Source organism: Anomaloglossus baeobatrachus, chromosome 6, assembly GCF_048569485.1.
Source record: "Anomaloglossus baeobatrachus isolate aAnoBae1 chromosome 6, aAnoBae1.hap1, whole genome shotgun sequence".
Taxonomy (NCBI): Eukaryota; Metazoa; Chordata; class Amphibia; order Anura; family Aromobatidae; genus Anomaloglossus; species Anomaloglossus baeobatrachus.
Window position 1 is genome coordinate 459,972,545 of NC_134358.1, and position 15,489 is coordinate 459,988,033.

At 55.0% G+C, this 15,489-nt stretch overlaps 1 protein-coding gene across 3 annotated transcripts in view; it reads left to right on the forward strand.

Annotated features, from left to right (window-relative positions):
• The first annotated feature begins 9,767 nt into the window (after nt 1–9,767).
• Nucleotides 9,768–15,489, forward strand: part of SGO1 (shugoshin 1) — a 57,087-nt gene continuing 51,365 nt past the window's right edge. For 2 of the 3 annotated variants that reach the window (XM_075316660.1, XM_075316662.1), the window contains exon 1: nt 10,092–10,194. The gene's annotated coding sequence lies outside the window, so the exon portion shown is untranslated. Of the gene's footprint in view, nt 9,838–10,091; nt 10,195–15,489 lie in introns of those variants that run through there. The other variant, XM_075316661.1, reaches the window with a different exon arrangement.

The following is a 15,489-nucleotide window of genomic DNA, read 5'->3' on the forward strand; positions in this document are numbered from 1 at the left end:
CGATATCGCTAGTGTGGGTACCCGCCCCTGACTCGCCCACCCCAGGGTTATGGGACACCCGGCGCCGGGCCGGACTAGTCCGGGGGTCGTCAGTGGTGGCGGGGCCCAACTCCGTGACCATGGTGGGGTCAATTAATATGGCTTCTTTGTTGGGGTGATTATAGTTTGTATTCGTGACGCCACCTGTGGTTTGCGGCTATTAAGCCGCCGCTGCTGTATGAGGCCTCCGGGGTGATGGAACGGCAGCAATGATGGTACTGCTCCCCGCAGGTGGAGCGGTGCCCCGGGGCAACAGTTGGTGCTTGTAAGTGTCTATGGTGATGTCGGTGTGAATGATAAGGTGCAGGGCCGACAGGCAGTGAAAGAAACAGTCACAAACAGTAGTCTCTTTACCTTCTCCTCTTTTCAGGGGCAATGCTGTTGTGGCGACCAGGTCCTGGGGCGCCACACTCCCCCTTAGTTAAACTCAGTACTCCCGGACTGAAGAAACAAAAACAAGACATAACATGTTAGCACATTTCATCGCATTATGGGAGGCACATTTTCTTAAACGTTACAAACTTAAACAATACTATAAGAGTCCAGTGTGGCTCCCTGCCGGGTGTCCATTACACTGCTACATGGGGGGACCCGCCAGGATAAAAACGCCAACGTAGGCTCTGGGCGTGCGTCAGAGCATTGATAATCCCACTCTATGCACGCCGGACAGGTTTTTCTTCAGGGGTGAAGAGCACAGTAGGTGCAACCTATAAACAATTGAAGTTTTGGCCACTCATAGTCCAGTGACCCAGTTGTCCATATACTTAATCATTTAAATAAAAAGCATTTTATACACAACATTACAGACATTTTAAATAACTATATACATTCTAATAGGTACTTTTTCTTTTTACTCTCTATACCTTGGAGGGGGCTGTCCCCGAGTGCTGCGTTGGGACCTGCGTAGCTCTGGTGTTTGTCCCTGACTACTTGGTGTATGCACTACCTCAGTGCTACTGGTAGGCCTAACCCTGATAGGTATGCGTGATGGTTGGCTATGTGGTCTGAGATTCGCCAAGGGTACGACAGGTTCACCACTGGCAGGGGGTTGATTCTCCTGTTCCACTGCTGGCGTGTCATCTTGTGTTGGGACGGACAGTTCCTTAGGTGGATCTGGAACCTCTTCTGTTTCTGGCTCGACCAATTGCGGGAACGTCAAGACTGGTACCACTATAGCATTATTTATTCGGGTCCAAGTTTTGGGGAATTTTCCAAGTATTGTTTGGATCATCTCTTCCTGTTTTTCTTGAATTTGGGGACTTTCTTGTACTTCCTCTACTTCCTTTTGGATTTTGCACCGTTCAGGGCACGCTTTCAGGCGGTCTCTAGAAACTGCTTGATAGGTCTTGCCTTCATCTTTGCTTATGAGACATACTTTACTATTGTCAAAGTTGGAGGGAAAAATGGTGTAGGGTTCATTCTCCCACTGATCATCTAATTTATGCGCTCTCCGCTTTTTCTTGAGGACCTGTTCTCCAGGTGCTAAGGGAGTTGCTGGGGCTGTTTGATTGTAGTTATTTTCTTGTCTCATTCTTGCTTGGGACAGGCTCTTTTCTACGCATTCCTGAACTTTGCGGTACTGCTGTTGTCACTCTGTATCCCAATCCTCTATCTCTTGGACCACTTCAGGTGACACAGTTCCCATCTCAAAGTCTACAGGTAACTTGCCAGGTCTTGCTCGCATCAGGTAAGCAGGGCTGCAGTTGGTCGAGTTTACTGGGATATTATTGTACAAGTCCACTAGATCTGGTAACTTCTCTGGCCATTGGTTTCTTTTTCAGAGGTAGAGTCTTGAGCATATCAATAACCACATGGTTCATCTTCTCGCATAATCCATTGGTTTGAGGGTGGTACGGTGTTGTTCTTATTTTCTTACAGCCGTACATGTTACAGAACTCTTTGAACACTTCTGCCTCGAATGCAGGGCCTTGATCAGTCAGTACTCTTTCAGGATATCCGTGAGGTCGACAAAAGTATGCCTGAAATGCTCGAGCTGCTGTTCTGGCTGTCTGGTCTTTCACAGGCACTACTACCAGTAAACGAGAGTAATGGTTCACAATGGTGAGGGCGTAAACATAGCCTGACCGGCTTGGTGTTAACTTCACGTGGTCCAGGGCCACCAACTCTAGGGGCTGCTTCGTGACAATTGGCTGTAGGGGAGACCTCTGGCTGGTATCATCCTTACGCCTCAGGTTACACGGGCCACAGTCTCGGCACCACTTCTCGACTGCCTTTCTCATGTACACCCAGTAGAACCGATCGCGGAGTAGGGTCTCCAACTTCTTCCACCCGAAGTGTCCTGCTTTATCATGGTAAGCTGCTAGGACCATTGGAGCATCCCTCTGTGGGACCACTATCTGCCAGACGAGTTCATTCGTTCGCCAGTTGACATATCTCTTGCATAGCTTGCCTTGGTAGGTGAACAGTCGTCCCCTCTCCTTCCACAGCTGCTGGGCTTCTTGTGGAGCATCTGGGCCGAGATGGGTCTCAGCTTGTGCTAGCTTTTCTTTGACCAATCGCACGGCCGGGTCACGGTTCTGTGTCTCTTCCCAATTATGGTGGAGTAATGGGTTGACCGAGACCTCGTGCTGGCTCGAGCGCTTCCCTCCTACAGCATGCTCACACTGGGAGACACCTTGGTGATGGAAAGCCGGTAACTCTATCTCTTCGAGTTCATCCAGGTCTTCTCCAGACTCGGGTAAAATATAGGTCAGGTAAAGAGAAAACCGGTTTAAATGCCGCGCTAAAAACCACTGATGCTGTAGATGAAAAAGATTTCCTTTATTTCATAATTCTACGCGTTTCAGAGACATCTCCGTCTCCTTCCTCAGGAAAATAAATCATATTTTTCCTGAGGAAGGAGACGGAGATGTCTCTGAAACGCGTAGAATTATGAAATAAAGGAAATCTTTTTCATCTACAGCATCAGTGGTTTTTAGCGCGGCATTTAAACCGGTTTTCTCTTTACCTGACCTATATTTTATATACTGCATTCCGGGGCCGCTGCTAAACCACAAAAAGGCACTGACATGCGATCATAAGGAGTTGTGACTTGCACAACCCTACCAGGTGAGTGTACCTCTTTCTGTCTCTCTACCCTCATACCGGGTAAGACCCTATTGCGCTTTTTCCCCCTACAGCTCTACCAGACTCGGGTAAGTGAGGCGTTCTGGACAGCGCATCAGCATTGTTATTCTTCTTGCCAGCCCGGTACTTGATGGTAAAGTCAAAGTTAGACAGCCGGGCCATCCATCGCTGCTCCAACGCACCTAGCTTGGCTGTTGCCAGATGTGTCAACGGATTGTTGTCCGTGAAGATGGTGAACTTGGCCGACGCCAGATAGTGCTTGAAGCGTTCAGTCACTGCCCAAACAATAGCGAGGAACTCCAGCTTGAAGGAACTGTAGTTTTCTGGATTCCTTTCTGTGGGACGAAGCTTCCTACTGGCGTAAGCTATCACCTTCTCTCAGCCTCCCTGCACCTGGGACAGGACTGCTCCCAGTCCCACGTTGCTGGTGTCTGTGTACAGTACAAACAGCTGGCTGTAGTCAGGGTAGGCCAGAATTTCTTCTCCCGTGAGAGCCCCTTTCAGCCGGACAAAAGATGTTTCTATTTGGCTGTTCCATTCAAATGGAGGGCTTTGCTTCTCAGCCTTCTTTGGCTGGCCCACCAGGAGATCTTGAAGAGGCACTGCTATCTTTGTGAAACCATCAATGAACCTTCGGTAGTAGCCCACCAGCCCAAGGAACTGCCGCACCTCCTTTACCGTGGTGGGTCTTGGCCAGTCCTTGATTACTGTGACTTTCTCCGGATCAGGTGCCACACCTTCTGTGCTGACCACATGACCCAGGTACTGTACCTTTGGCTTCAAGAGGTGACATTTGGACGGCTTTATCTTCAGGCCATACTCCGACAATTACTCATACACTTCTGCTAAGTGCCTCAGGTGGTCTTCGTAGGTCTTGGAGTAGACTATGACGTCATCCAGGTACAATAACACGGTTTCAAAGTTGTAATGGCCCAAGCAGCACTCCATCAATCTCTGAAATGTCCCTGGGGCGTTGAAGAGCCCGAACGGCATACAATTGAACTCGCAGAGACCCATTGGTGTCGTGAATGCAGTCTTCTCCTTGTCCGCCTCTGCCACTGGAACCTGCCAATACCCACTGGTGAGATCCAGGGTGGAGAAATAATTAGCTGATTTTAAGGCTGTTAGTGACTCTTCTATTCTGGGTAGTGGATAAGCATCTTTATGTGTAATGCGGTTAATTTGTCTGTAATCTACGCACAGTCTCATTGTACCATATTTTTTCTTTACGAGCACTAGTGGAGCTGCCCAGGGGCTACAACTATCTCTGATAACCCCAGCCTCCTTCATTTCCCATAACATTTCTTTGGCATGTTGATACTGTGCTGGGGGTACGGGGCGGTATCTCTCTTTAATAGGATGATGGTCACCAGTGGGGATTTGATGTTTAACCCCTTTTACCTGCCCAAAATCTAGGGGGTGTTTGCTGAAGACCCGCTCGTATTCCTGTACCACCCGGTAAACCCCATGCTTTTGGTGTGAGGGGGTGGAGTCGGTGCCCACATGTAATTTTTGGCACCAGTCCTCCAGCTGTCCCTTGGAGCCATTGTCTTCTGCCTCGTCGGACGGGATCAAGGGTTCCACTGCTTTCATGGTATTGTTACTGACAGTGTACAATTTTGCTACGGTGGCGTACCGGGGCAATTTGGCTTCCTCCTCCCCACAATTCAGGACACGGACGGGCACTCTTCCCTTCCGGATGTCTGCTACCCCTCTGGCTATCAGGACTCCAGGCCTGCTGTCTGAATACACCGGTTCTACCAAGGCCGGGTAATCCTGACCCTTGAGGCCTATTGCTGCCCGACACCATATCAACATTTCACTTCTTGGGGGTATTGCAATGGGGAGGGGGTCACTTACCCTCACACTGCCAATTTCTCCTCCGGCCCGCTCTACCTGCTGCCTCCTCATCAGGGCTCTGATCTCCCTCTTTAGGGCACGCTGCTGCCCGGAGCTGGCAGTTTCAGACGCCTGCTGTAACAAAATTATCACTTCGGCAAGACAATTTTCCATCACATTTGTACCAATGGTTAGCAGTGGGTTAGATTCTTTGCGATCAATATCTACAATTATCATCCCCTGAGATGGCAATTCTACCCGCCCCACTTTAATGGTTACCTCCTTATACCCAATTTGAGGCAAGGGCTGACCATTACTGGGCACAATTGTTAAATCATCATCTGGGCCATGGTCAATGTCTGAATCAGCCCAATATCTTTTGTACAGTTTATAAGGGATGGTTGTTACCTGGGACCCCGTATCCAGGAGGGCATTCAAAGGGATCCCATCCAGCACAATAGGAAGGACCGGTCGTCCTCCCACATACTTGCTGTGACTGGGAGTTGAGCCGGGCTTCCTTACACCTGGGGGTTGGCTCCTGGCCCCAGGTTCGGCCCATTTAAAGGACAGTGTCTTGCAATGTGGCCCGCCTGGCTGCAGTGGCGGCAGATCGGTTGTCCAGTTGAATCATACCGGTCTGTGTCTTTTCCTCGGGTCGGCGGAATCCTCCTTTGCCGCATCCACGGGACGTCATCTGGACTGGAGGCCAACTCGATTCTTGCAGGTGATGGGGTCACTTGTAGAGACTGCACTGTTTTTGCGAGGGCAGCCACTGTCTTGGTCAGTTCCTGGACCTGCTGTCTGAGCTCTGCAGTGGGATCTTTATCCAGGGTCTGCGCCTCAGCCCCTGCAGCGGCTCGTGTTGCAGGCACCACCTCTGGGTACGTGATAGCAAGAGGCCGGAGGGGTACTGTGTCATTCGCTGTAGATTCTCTCAGTACCCAGATGGCCTGGTCCCTAACTTTGCAAAGTCCAGAGCAGGGTTCTGCAGGGCCATGATACGCAGCTGTGTCCTGTGGGCGTCTGACAGAAGCCCTTCTATAAACTGCTCAGTTAGGAGCTTGTCTTCTTCACGTACACTCTTTGGGTCCACCTGTTTAATTGCTCCCAGGGCCTCCTGCAAGTTTAAGGCATAGTCCCGTATGCTGTCTGTGGCCCGTTGTTTGCACCCAAAGAATCTCATCTTTATTTCTGCTGCGGTACGGGTGTCAAAGGTACTCTTTAACTTAGCCAGTATCTGGGTTACTGTCCCTTTATCTGTGTCGGGCCAGGACTTCACTTTACGCTGGGCCGCGCCGGCTAGCTGCCCCATTAATATGCCCACCTTCTGGCTCTCAGTCAGAGGATACACTCTAAACAAGCTGTGCAGCCTTTCTCTGAAGTCGCTCAGGGTATGTGACTCCCCGGAGTACTGCGGCAGCCATTCTGCTCCCGGGATGTACGGCATTGTGATCGGCATTACCGGCGCTACAGCGGGGGCTGGGGCGATGGCGACTGGAATTACTTGGGCCGGTGCTGCGGCGTCTCGGGCTATGACAGCCACCTGCTCTCCCTCTGTGTCGGACATCTTCCTTCCCCTTAGTGGACCTTACCAGGCTCCGTTCACTTTTCAAAATCTCTGCAGAGTCGCGCGGGGTTAACGACCCTCCGCTCTGATTTCACGCTCTTTTTCAGGCACGCCCCCTTTCTTCCTGCACTTTGCAAGCGGTAATGGCGGCGGCAGTTTTTCAACAGTAAAACACACAGTCTTTTCAGGCGCACAGTACCCGGTGGGAGCCGGGCACGTTATCCTGTTCATGACGCCAAGGTTGACTCGCCCTCCCCAGGGTTATGGGACACCCGGTGCCGGGCCGGACTAGTCTGGGGGTCGTCAGTGGTGGCGGGGCCCGACTCCGTGACCCTGGTGGGGTCAATTAATATGGCTTCTTTGTTGGGGGTGATTATAGTTTGTATTCGTGACGCCACCTGTGGTTTGCGGCTATTAAGCCGCCGCTGCTGTATGAGGCCTCCAGGGTGATGGAACGGCAGCAATGGTGGTACTGCTCCCCACAGGTGGAGCGGTGCCCCGGGGCAACAGTTGGTGCTTGTAAGTGTCTATGGTGATGTTGGTGTGAATAATACGGTGCAGGGCCGACAGGCAGTGAAAGAAACAGTCACAAACAGTAGTCTTTTTACCTTCTCCTCTTTTACTTTGAGAACAGTCCAGTCCTGAGAGACCGTTACAGGTGGTAGAGTGCTCCGGCCGGCCTGGAAATAACTGAGGTATCTTTTTGGCCAGATGAATATGAGGCCTACTCCTGTTCTTTCTTTGCTGTTATAGGACCCTGCACTCTGGATTAGCAATGGCCCTCTTGCTGCTGGGACCGATGATACGTCCCTCTCCCTGTGTGGTAGGCTGCGCAGGCCCTCTCTGGTGCTTCTCTGCTGGAGTCCACACCGGGCCCTGGTGATGCAACTGTACCTTCAGATTGTTTATGGGCCAGGTGCCTGCAGCTCTCCTGCCCTTCGGATTCAGCTACCAGGGAATATTTTAGGCCCTGGTGGCCACAGACTCCGATGTCCAAGTCTACTTCTTTGCCTCTCTGCAGCTCTGGCCTCCCTGGACTGAGCTAACCAGCTCCAGCCCCGGTTCACCAGACTGCACACTCTGCATCTGCTCTCTCCTCACAGAATGAACACTAACTCCTCCCTCAGGTCAGACTTGAGGAATGCTCCCTGGAACTCCAGGTTCAGAGCTCCCCCTGCTGGCCTGAGGGAGAAACTGCGTTGGATGTTGAACTTACTAGCCAATAGCACTCCCAATTACCTCCAGGCTCAGCATTAACCCTTTGGAGGGGCAATGCTGTTGTGGCGACCAGGTCCTGGGGCGCCACACCCCCATCTGTTGCGCGACACGAGCAAATCACTGCCCGTGCCGCACAACATCGCCCAGACCCGTCACACATACTTACCTGCCCGGCGACGTCGCTGTGACCGGCGAACCGCCTCCTTTCTAAGGGGGCGGTCCATGCGGCGTCACAGCGATGTCACTGAGCGGCCGCCCAATAGCAGCGGAGGGGCGGAGCTGAGCGGGACGTAACATCCCGCCCACCTCCTTCCTTCCGCATAGCGGCCGGGAGGCAGGTAAGGAGAGCTTCCTCGTTCCTGCAGTGTCACATGGAGCGATGTGTGCTGCCGCAGGAACGAGGAACAACCTCGTTACTGCTGCAGTAACGATTTTTGAGAATGGACCCCCATGTCACCGATGAGTGATTTTGCACGTTTTTGCAACGATGCAAAATCGTTCTTCGGTGTCACACGCAACGGCATCGCTAATGCGGCCGGATGTGCGTCACCAATTCCGTGACCCCAACGAGTTCGCATTAGCGATGTCGCAGCGTGTAAATCCCCCTTTAGTCTCTCCCAAGTCACAACTTGAAGATCAGTCTCTAAATCATGTAGTAGGGATCTCCCTACTACATCATATATAATGTTCCCCCGTGGTCCCCACATAGCTTTCTCATGAGCCAGATCAGACACCCCCATACTTTGCACTGACGAGGGGCAAGCACCCCAAAACACCGTGTCTGCAAATTGGGATTCTGATCTGGCTTATATATCCTGAGTCATATTGCAAAGGATTGTTGAAAATCCACTTGTGACTTTTAGGATCGCTACTTCCAATAGGTGGTGCTGTGCTAGAGTTTGTCTCCTTTACTGGAGAGATAATTTGAATACTACATCATAGTGTCCTAAGGACACAGATATACCAGAAATCAGGACATATGGCCGACCTCCCAGAACAGCAGGGCAATCCAGGATGGTTCGTCACAGACTCAGAGCTGAGGATCACGGCACCTGGACGGAGCAGCTTCCTAATGATTGGGGGCACCTGATGCAACTTATAGGGGTATTCCCATCTCCAAGATCTAAGCCTAATATGTAGTAGGTGTAATAATAATAATAATAATAATAGCAAATACCTCCAATTAGAAATGTAGTATAGTTCTTCTGATTCATTATATTGCTTACTTCATGTGCAGGGCATTACAGGACCTTAGGTATCCATGGTTATGACCACTAGCAACTGAAAAACTGTCACTATATGCATGGTTGCAACCATGGATACCTACCGCAATGACCTGAACATGAAGTAAACAACATAGTGAATCAGGAGAGCTATACTACATTTCTAATTGGAGGTATTTGCTAATACTGTATTATTATTATTATTATTATTATTATTATTATTATTATTATTATTATTATTATTATTACACCTGCCATACATTAGTATAGGATCTTGGAGATGGGAACACCCTTTTAATTATTCTACTAACTTATAATACACTTCTTTTAAGCACATTTATATATTTATGTTTTGGCTGAACAATAGAGTTTACTTTTTGTACACTTTACACCTAATTAAAGGAAAATAAAAAGTAAAACTAATGCTAAAAAGGTGTCTTATGTAAAGGGAAAAATGTCATAAAAATATTTTGGTCTCCCAATAGATAAAGAGCAAAGCGATTTTCTTTTTGGATTGAAACAATTTTTGTGTTTTGGGAGGAAGGGGGAGTGAGGAGGGGTCAGCCACCAACACAATGCACCCACATGTACGCCTGTCATACACCTGACCTAGTGCAGCGCCATCTAGTGGGGTAACGTCTAAATCCCAGTGGACAGAGGGACTTATGCTGACATCATGCCCATGTGACCAGAAGGGGCGTGGCCTTTGCTAACATTGCTGCCCCCCTGCATCAGTATAGTGGACGGGAGGAAACATCACCACGCCCACCAACAAAGCCGGCCACGCCTACTAACAAAGGCCGTCACGCCTACAGGTCCTTCTACTCACTAGGATTTAGCCACAACCCATCTAGTGGTCCGGAGGTTAGTTATATACTAGTTGCGCGGCGCCGTTTCCTCTGTTACACGCCACACATTATTTCATAAGGGATTCAGTGAATAATATAAACTATTCGCATTGTTAAAAACCATATACGAGAATGAAAATACTTCCTGGCTGTTCGCCCACAACAAACATGGCGCCAGGCTATATCCGCAGTAATAGTTTCCGGCTCACCAGGCCGCAGCTGCCAGGGTCACGTGGTACAAGCTGTGTAGCGAATCACAGTGCGCAGCGCTCACGTTTGAACCGACGCCTTCCATTACTGGCTTTAGAGTGTTGTGCTTCTTCCTGCGGGCAGAGCCGGGACGGCGAGCGACACTGGCACCGGGGACTCACAGGTAACGGCCGGGGGCGGACTCGGAAACCCCGTGTACGGAGACTAGGGACAGCAGCTCTGTGCCTTCTAATGACCTGACACGGACGAATTCTGGGGTTTTCTCCCCCCCCCCCTCCGCTGTAGAACTACAACTACCAGCACTCCCTGATGGCCTTTGTTGGTGGAGTATACTGGGAGTTGTAGTCTCAGAAGCCATGATAGGGAGTGCAGTGTCCATCATCACATGAGGCTCCGTCCAGCCCCACCCTCGCCGCTGTGTGTCCTTCCTGGACCCCGGACATCTGCAGAGAGGACCCCGCCTTCACATCCATGTCCGTTGGTCTCCTGGGCGCAGGGCCGGCTGCGGGTGTATTGGGACCCTTGGGGCTGGTGGTCTCCTGGGTGCAGGGCCGGCTGCTGGTGTATTGGGACCCTTGGGGCTGGTGGTCTCCTGGGTGCAGGGCCGGCTGCTGGTGTATTGGGACCCTTGGGGCTGGTGGTCTCCTGGGTGCAGGGCCGGCTGCTGGTGTATTGGGACCCTTGGGGCTGGTGGTCTCCTGGGTGCAGGGCCGGCTGCTGGTGTATTGGGACCCTTGGGGCTGGTGGTCTCCTGGGTGCAGGGCCGGCTGCGGGTGTATTGGGACCCTTGGGGCTGGTGGTCTCCTGGGTGCAGGGCCAGCTGCGGGTGTATTGGGACCCTTGGGGCTGGTGGTCTCCTGGGTGCAGGGCCGGCTGCTGGTGTATTGGGACCCTTGGGGCTGGTGGTCTCCTGGGTGCAGGGCCGGCTGCTGGTGTATTGGGACCCTTGGGGCTGGTGGTCTCCTGGGTGCAGGGCCGGCTGCTGGTGTATTGGGACCCTTGGGGCTGGTGGTCTCCTGGGTGCAGGGCCGGCTGCGGGTGTATTGGGACCCTTGGGGCTGGTGGTCTCCTGGGTGCAGGGCCGGCTGCGGGTGTATTGGGACCCTTGGGGCTGGTGGTCTCCTGGGTGCAGGGCCGGCTGCGGGTGTATTGGGACCCTTGGGGCTGGTGGTCTCCTGGGTGCAGGGCCGGCTGCTGGTGTATTGGGACCCTTGGGGCTGGTGGTCTCCTGGGTGCAGGGCCGGCTGCGGGTGTATTGGGACCCTTGGGGCTGGTGGTCTCCTGGGTGCAGGGCCGGCTGCTGGTGTATTGGGACCCTTGGGGCTGGTGGTCTCCTGGGTGCAGGGCCGGCTGCGGGTGTATTGGGACCCTTGGGGCTGGTGGTCTCCTGGGTGCAGGGCCGGCTGCGGGTGTATTGGGACCCTTGGGGCTGGTGGTCTCCTGGGTGCAGGGCCGGCTGCGGGTGTATTGGGACCCTTGGGGCTGGTGGTCTCCTGGGCGCAGGGCCGGCTGCTGGTGTATTGGGACCCTTGGGGCTGGTGGTCTCCTGGGCGCAGGGCCGGCTGCGGGTGTATTGGGACCCTTGGGGCTGGTGGTCTCCTGGGTGCAGGGCCGGCTGCGGGTGTATTGGGACCCTTGGGGCTGGTGGTCTCCTGGGTGCAGGGCCGGCTGCGGGTGTATTGGGACCCTTGGGGCTGGTGGTCTCCTGGGTGCAGGGCCGGCTGCGGGTGTATTGGGACCCTTGGGGCTGGTGGTCTCCTGGGTGCAGGGCCGGCTGCTGCTGTATTGGGACCCTTGGGGCTGGTGGTCTCCTGGGTGCAGGGCCGGCTGCTGCTGTATTGGGACCCTTGGGGCTGGTGGTCTCCTGGGTGCAGGGCCGGCTGCTGCTGTATTGGGACCCTTGGGGCTGGTGGTCTCCTGGGTGCAGGGCCGGCTGCTGCTGTATTGGGACCCTTGGGGCTGGTGGTCTCCTGGGTGCAGGGCCGGCTGCTGCTGTATTGGGACCCTTGGGGCTGGTGGTCTCCTGGGTGCAGGGCCGGCTGCTGCTGTATTGGGACCCTTGGGGCTGGTGGTCTCCTGGGTGCAGGGCCGGCTGCTGCTGTATTGGGACCCTTGGGGCTGGTGGTCTCCTGGGTGCAGGGCCGGCTGCTGCTGTATTGGGACCCTTGGGGCTGGTGGTCTCCTGGGTGCAGGGCCGGCTGCTGCTGTATTGGGACCCTTGGGGCTGGTGGTCTCCTGGGTGCAGGGCCGGCTGCTGCTGTATTGGGACCCTTGGGGCTGGTGGTCTCCTGGGTGCAGGGCCGGCTGCTGCTGTATTGGGACCCTTGGGGCTGGTGGTCTCCTGGGTGCAGGGCCGGCTGCTGCTGTATTGGGACCCTTGGGGCTGGTGGTCTCCTGGGTGCAGGGCCGGCTGCTGCTGTATTGGGACCCTTGGGGCTGGTGGTCTCCTGGGTGCAGGGCCGGCTGCTGCTGTATTGGGACCCTTGGGGCTGGTGGTCTCCTGGGTGCAGGGCCGGCTGCTGCTGTATTGGGACCCTTGGGGCTGGTGGTCTCCTGGGTGCAGGGCCGGCTGCTGCTGTATTGGGACCCTTGGGGCTGGTGGTCTCCTGGGTGCAGGGCCGGCTGCTGCTGTATTGGGACCCTTGGGGCTGGTGGTCTCCTGGGTGCAGGGCCGGCTGCTGCTGTATTGGGACCCTTGGGGCTGGTGGTCTCCTGGGTGCAGGGCCGGCTGCTGCTTTATTCGGACCCTTGGGGCTGGTGGTCTCCTGGGTGCAGGGCCGGCTGCTGCTGTATTGGGACCCTTGGGGCTGGTGGTCTCCTGGGCGCAGGGCCGGCGGCGGCTGCTGTATTCGGACCCTTGGGTGACAGAATCCCATTGTTCGCTCTCCACTTGGGGTATTTCCTTCTCACCTTCCAAGTGCCACAACTTTTGTTTCTCAACCCAAAATGTTTTATGGTCGGCCTTTGGGGTCCATACGACTTTCTGACCCCATTTTATTATTGGCCGGACCATATATGACAAGCTTTTCTCCCCCCATTCACCTTTTGTACCTCCCCTATTCCCTCATAGACTGTAAGCTTGAGAGCAGGGCCCTCACTCCTTGGTATCTGAATTTTGTATTGTTCCTCTGAATTGTAAAGTGCTCTGGAATATGTTGGCGCTATAGAAACATTTAGTAATTATGTCTTGTGGGAGGCAAAGTGACAAACTATTTACAGGAAGTCTTGCATTTTAAACAAGCTCTATAGTAATCTAGGGGTCCAGTGCCGTACAAATCTTACCAGCCCTGAGACTTACTGCTACCGTGCCTGAGAACATAACTTAGAGGGGTGGATCACTACTCTGCAATAGTGGCCACATCCCTGTAAAACTGATAGGGAAGGCTTTTTCTAAATACCTTGATCAGCCAATTCTGAGTGGCGCTATCGTGGTCTGCTCATCCTAATAAAGTGGCCCCCTCCTTCCCCCAGACTCCATGACCTCTGGGATCTGATGATGTCACGTCAACTTCCAGTTGACCTGACATAACCGAGGCGGCCCCAGTCTTCCTGAGTGGCTGTGGGCGGAGTTTCACCACTTGCGGCGCTCTGCAGTCAAGGAGAGCGTGCACGACATGCTGGGCTGTGACTAGCAGTGAATTGCCTCCCTAGCCCAGACACTCAGGAAGACAGGGAAGGCTTTTTCTAAGCCCAATCAGTTTTACAGAGATGTGCCCGCTATTGCAGAGGTAGTGAACCACCCCTTTTAATTTCTAGGAAAATGAGAGCTCTCCATGTATCCGTGGCCCACGCCCCCCATTTTCCATGTTGGTCCCCTTTCCATCTGACAGTGAGCGCTGCCGAAACTCAAATGACATACTGTATGTGTGCACTGACGCTGCCTATCCCCTGCTGCAGGCTTACACAGTTTCTAGGTGCATTTTCCTCTATGCTCCTTTCTGCTGATGCCATTCACTACACTTCCATGTGCGTCAAAGGGAAAGGGCACTGACGGACAAACTGACTTTAGGGAGCTCTCACTTTGGGAAGTATGTCCTGTCAATCAGATGTGGGACAAACCCCCTGACGTGCGAAATAAGGGAGCATTTACAGTCCGCAAAGCCAATGACCATACCTGGGGTGCACTGATGTCTTCTCATTTGAATCTGAATTATTTTCTCGTACACTGTAAGGCTAAGTTCACACTTCCGTTGTTTTGCATCCGTCACAATCGGTTGTGTGACTGATGCAATGGATGCGTTGCAGATAGTGGCACAACTGATGTGACTGATGCTGCAAAAAAACGATCTGTTGTATGTTTTTTTTTTTGTTTACTGTTTTACCAGCGACCGACTATTGTGACCAATCAGCTGGTGGGCCGGCTACTGTGACCGATCAGCTGGTGGGCCAGCGGCCGTGGCCCGGCCGTCGGCTGGTGGGGTCGGCCGTCGGCTGGTGGGGTCGGCCGTCGGCTGGTGGGGTCGGCCGTCGGCTGGTGGGGTCGGCCGTCGGCTGGTGGGGTCGGCCGTCGGCTGGTGGGGTCGGCCGTCGGCTGGTGGGGTCGGCCGTCGGCTGGTGGGGTCGGCCGTCGGCTGGTGGGGTCGGCCGTCGGCTGGTGGGGTCGGCCGTCGGCTGGTGGGGTCGGCCGGCCGCTGTGGGCCCGGCCGTCGGCTGGTGGGGTCGGCCGTCGGCTGGTGGGGTCGGCCGTCGGCTGGTGGGGTCGGCCGTCGGCTGGTGGGGTCGGCCGGCCGCTGTGGGCCCGGCCGTCGGCTGGTGGGGTCGGCCGTCGGCTGGTGGGGTCGGCCGTCGGCTGGTGGGGTCGGCCGGCCGCTGTGGGCCCGGCCGTCGGCTGGTGGGGTCGGCCGTCGGCTGGTGGGGTCGGCCGTCGGCTGGTGGGGTCGGCCGGCCGCTGTGGGCCCGGCCGTCGGCTGGTGGGGTCGGCCGTCGGCTGGTGGGGTCGGCCGGCCGCTGTGGGCCCGGCCGTCGGCTGGTGGGGTCGGCCGTCGGCTGGTGGGGTCGGCCGGCCGCTGTGGGCCCGGCCGTCGGCTGGTGGGGTCGGCCGGCCGCTGTGGGCCCGGCCGTCGGCTGGTGGGGTCGGCCGTCGGCTGGTGGGGTCGGCCGGCCGCTGTGGGCCCGGCCGTCGGCTGGTGGGGTCGGCCGTCGGCTGGTGGGGTCGGCCGGCCGCTGTGGGCCCGGCCGTCGGCTGGTGGGCCCGGCCTTGGGCCGCTGTGGGCCCGGCCTTGGGCCGCTGTGGGCCCGGCCTTGGGCCGCTGTGGGCCCGGCCTTGGGCCGCTGTGGGCCCGGCCTTGGGCCGCTGTGGGCCCGGCCTTGGGCCGCTGTGGGCCCGGCCTTGGGCCGCTGTGGGCCCGGCCTTGGGCCGCTGGTGGGGAAGCAGCCCATAGTCTGACGTCCCTTTTGTCACGTGATAGGGGTGTGTTCAAAATACTATCACGTGACAAAACGGACGTCATCCCTGGAA